We start from the raw sequence: 4,284 nt of genomic DNA, 5'->3' as shown, positions 1-4,284 counted from the left end.
AACCATATACAGAAAAATCATCCATAAACACCTCCATTACATCCTCAATAAAATCAGAGAAAATTGACATCATTGCTCTTTGGAATGTTGCTGGTGCATTGCACAGTCCAAATGGCATCCTTCGATATGCAAAGGTACCATAAGGACAAGTGAATGTCGTTTTCTCTTGGTCATTTGGGTGTATAGGGATTTGGAAAAATCCAGAGTATCCATCAAGGAAACAATAATAAGGATGGTTAGCTAGCCTCTCTAACATCTGATCAATGAATGGTAAAGGGAAATGATCCTTTCTAGAGGCTGCATTCAGTTTTCGATAGTCAATGCACATCCTATGTCCAGTTATTGTTCTTGTTGGTATTAACTCATCATTTTCGTTCTTAACAACTGTTATGCCACCTTTTTTAGGAACTACATGCACAGGTGAAACCCAATTGCTATCAGAGATAGGATAGATCACACCAGCATCTAACAATTTGATTATCTCTTTTTTAACAACATCTTTCAAATTAGGATTTAATCTTCTTTGGTGTTCAATTGAAGTTTTAGATTCATCCTCTAGATGTATCCTATGCATGCACAAAGATGGTGAGATTCCTTTAATGTCATCAAGTGAGTATCCTAGTGCTTTTCTATACTTTTTAAGTTCATTTAAAAGCATAGACAATTCATTCTCAGTCAGCTCACTACTCACAATGACAGGATATGTCTCATTAGGTCCAAGGAAAGCGTACCTTACACCATGGGGAAGAGGTTTAAGCTCCACTTTTGGTGCCTTGAGCTCACTCCAATCAGCTTCATGGAGGTTCTCTTGAATGTCTGCTGAGGCAGCATGTTGAGTCATTTGTGGCAACTCCATGAACTCATCTTCTCCATCCTCCTCAAGGTGAACATCTAGCCTTCTTACTAGCTCATCACTCTCTTTGTTTTCAATCATTTGGGTCTCTCTTTCAATGGTCAGGGCATGTTGAAGAGAGTCCTCAATCGCTAACTCCTCAAGGAAATCATCAGCCAAGGCATCCATCTCATCAATGTAGAATATTTCTCCTTGAGTTGTGGGCTTCTTCATCATCTCCTTGATATCAAAATGGAGAATGTGATCTTTTCCAAGGTGGAGATCAATTGTGCCATCTCTCACATTCACCATTGCTCCAGCAGTTGCCAAGAAAGGTCTTCCAAAGATCAAAGGATCTCTAGGCTCTTCATCCATCTCAAGCACTACAAAGTCAGTAGGCACTTCACAATTTCCTATCTTTACAGGAAGATCTTCTAGGATGCCAATGGGGAGCTTGACAGATCGATCAGCTAGCACCAAAGAGATCTTGCACTTTTTATATTGTGTAAACCCAAGCTTCTTGGCAATGGATAGTGGCATGAGGCTGACACTTGCTCCCAAATCACATAGACATTTCTCAAATGTCAAAGGTCCAATGGCGCATGGCAGGGTGAAACTACCAGGGTCTTCTAGCTTCCTTGGGACAGTCAGTCTCTGAATAATGGCACTGCACTCGTGAGTAAGAATCACCATCCCTTCCATCTTTTTCTTCTTTTGTTCTACAGCATCTTTCAAGAACTTGCTGTATTGTGGAACCAGCATAAATGCATCAATTATGGGCATGGTGAGCTGAACTTCACTCATTTGCTTGTCAAACAAGGCTTTGTACTTCTCTAGGAGTTGCTTCTTGAATCTTCCAGGAAAGGGAAGCTTTGGCTCATAGGGAGGAGGAGTGAACAATTTCTCCTTTGTTGATGTAGCCTCCTCATTTTTGTTCTCAACTTTCTCCTCTCCAATCTTTCTCTTGCCCTTAGCTTCAACTATCTTCTCCAATATTTCCTCATTAGTTTTCTCATCCACAATCACCACATCATCATCTACATTGATGACCACCTCCCCACCTTGTTTCTCATTATCCTTAATGAGAACTTTAGGAGGCAACTCTCTTCCACTCCTTAGGGTGATTGCCTTCATTGTCTCCTTTGGGTTTTGTTCAGGCTTTCCAGGTAGTGTACCTTGTTGGCGACTTGAGCTGGCTGTCATAGAGACAAACTGGTTCTCCAAGTTTTTGAACTTGTTGTTTAGATCATGGTAATTCCCATCAATCTTGTTGTGGAGATTTTTCAGCTCATACCCTAATTGTTTCTCACTTCTTGCTTGTCCCTCCAATAATTGTTTCAGCATCGCTTCAGTACTACTCTCTTGTGGAGGTTGTGTTGATGATCCAGCTTGTTCTTGTGCAGGTTGATTTGGTTTTGGTGAGAATCCAGGAGGGAAGTTCTGTTTTGTTGGTAACCACCTTGGTTGTTGTTGTAGAATGGCTTAGGCTGATTGTTGTAGAATGGTTTTGGCTGGTAGTTGTTGAATGGCTTCTGTTGGTTGTTGTAGAAGGGTTTCTGTTGGTAGTTGTTCTGGTTTTGATAGTCATGTTCCTTCTTGTACCATGTACCCTGAGCATTGACATAGTACATATCTTCTTGGCATTCTACTCCATCAGCTTCAGAAACCATATGTAACTCCTCCTTCTTGTTCTTTTCTGATAGTAGCATGTCAATCTTTTCTTGTATTGCTTTCAGTTCTCTTTTTGTGGTCATATCTTCTCCTCCCCCACTTCTGTCTCTTCTGTCATATTCATCATTGTAGACAGAATCACTCTGTGCCATGTTCTCCAAGAGTTCTAATGCATCTTCGACAGTCCTCCCCAAGTAGTTTCCATTGCTTGCAGTGTCAAGCTGGCTTTTGAATTTAGGCAAGACTCCTCTGTAGAATGTGCTTAGCAAGCTCTCATTGTTGAAGCCATGGTGGGGACATTGAGACAAGTAGGTTCTGAATCTCTCCCATGCCTCTGAAAATCCTTCAAGTCCTTTTTGTTGAAAACCAGAGATCTGATTTCTAAGGTTTGCAGTCCTTGTAGCAGAGAAGAACTTGTTGAGGAAGGCCTTCTTGCATTCATCCCAAGTGGTGATAGTATCACTTGAGATGTTTTTCTCCCAAGTGTGAGCCTTGTCTCCCAAAGAGAAGGGAAACAATCTGAGCTTGAAAGCATCCTCTGAAACTCCATTTGTTTTTGACAAGCCACAGTATTTATCAAATCTGTCAAGGTGATCTAGTGGGTCTTCCAAGGCAAGTCCATGGTACTTGTTGTTTTCAATCATGTTGATGAGGCTGGACTTGATCTCGAAATTGTTGTTGGCAACTGGCGGTCCCCTAATGCCCAACCTATTCCCATTTATGTTAGGTTGATCATATGTACCGATGGCCCTAGCTTGGCGTTGTGGTTGTCTAGGTCGAAGGTTGGCAGCTCCTTGACCATTGCCCTCTTGAGCAGCTCCAGGAGGAACTTCTTGGACATTTTGTCTATGATCATCAACTTCATAGACACCTTCCGGTTGATTCGGGTTTCTCTCCATCTCAAGCCCCAATCTATGTAAGTGGGCTTGCTTTTCTCTTTCTCTTCTCTGTCTTCCCAACTCTCTTTCTAAGGCTTTGATGTTGTCCACTCTTGGTGCAAGATTTGTTGATCCTTTGCTTCTCAAGTTCATGCACCTGTCATCCAAATATATATGAAGATAGATAATTAGTAACTTAAAAACAAAGTAAAACTCAGTCTCAAGCAAAGACTCAAACGCAATGTCACAATCAGACTAGGATTGGCAACGGCGCCAATTTGATAATAGGTTTTTCTGCCTATTGCAAATGTTGTAGTATAGGGGGGTGAATGTCGAACCAGTCCTAGTGATGTGAATCAGTGAGAATACAAGTCATTTCTTAAGCTAAGCAGATTCAATAGTTGTGAGTGTGTGACAAGTAACAATAGCAAACAGAGCAATACAACAAGGTTTTAATCAATTTAGACAAGTGAATCCATGGGTATTGGGAATTGACTTCAAGTAACTAAGATCCAATCTAGGTGACAAGCTTTCAATCAAAGTAATCTCTTAAGTCTAAACACAATTTTAGACAAGTCCTATGTCTAGGTAAATGTCCATTTGCTTAGAAATCATTAAACATCAAATGTCTTTGGCTTAATTCAATCAAGCAATCTTTAAGTTCAAGTTTAATAACTATCTAGCAATTTTAACATCAAGTGTCCTTGGCTAATCTCACTAGAGCTTAGTTGAGTTGATTCAAACACTTCATCTAATCATGTCTGATGAGAAGTGTTTAGAAATCAGGTTTAGAGTGATCAAGACTAAACAAGCATTAAAAATACTCAACAAGCAAGTTCATACAAGGATCTAATACAATAACACCATAGATCTTCACTAAGTTATTCTAATCTCCCTAACCCA

The 4,284-nt window shown here is 40.4% G+C and overlaps 1 non-coding gene across 1 annotated transcript; it reads left to right on the top strand.

The window, feature by feature from the left end:
* The first annotated feature begins 2,785 nt into the window (after nucleotides 1-2,785).
* Nucleotides 2,786-2,892, top strand: LOC125581076. Its single transcript, XR_007318787.1, has one exon. It is a non-coding gene; the product is annotated as a small nucleolar RNA R71 (small nucleolar RNA).
* The last annotated feature ends 1,392 nt before the right edge of the window (nucleotides 2,893-4,284 follow it).

Source organism: Brassica napus, chromosome C1 (genome assembly GCF_020379485.1).
Source record: "Brassica napus cultivar Da-Ae chromosome C1, Da-Ae, whole genome shotgun sequence".
NCBI lineage: Eukaryota > Viridiplantae > Streptophyta > Magnoliopsida > Brassicales > Brassicaceae > Brassica > Brassica napus.
This window is presented reverse-complemented; position numbering and strand designations above follow the sequence as displayed.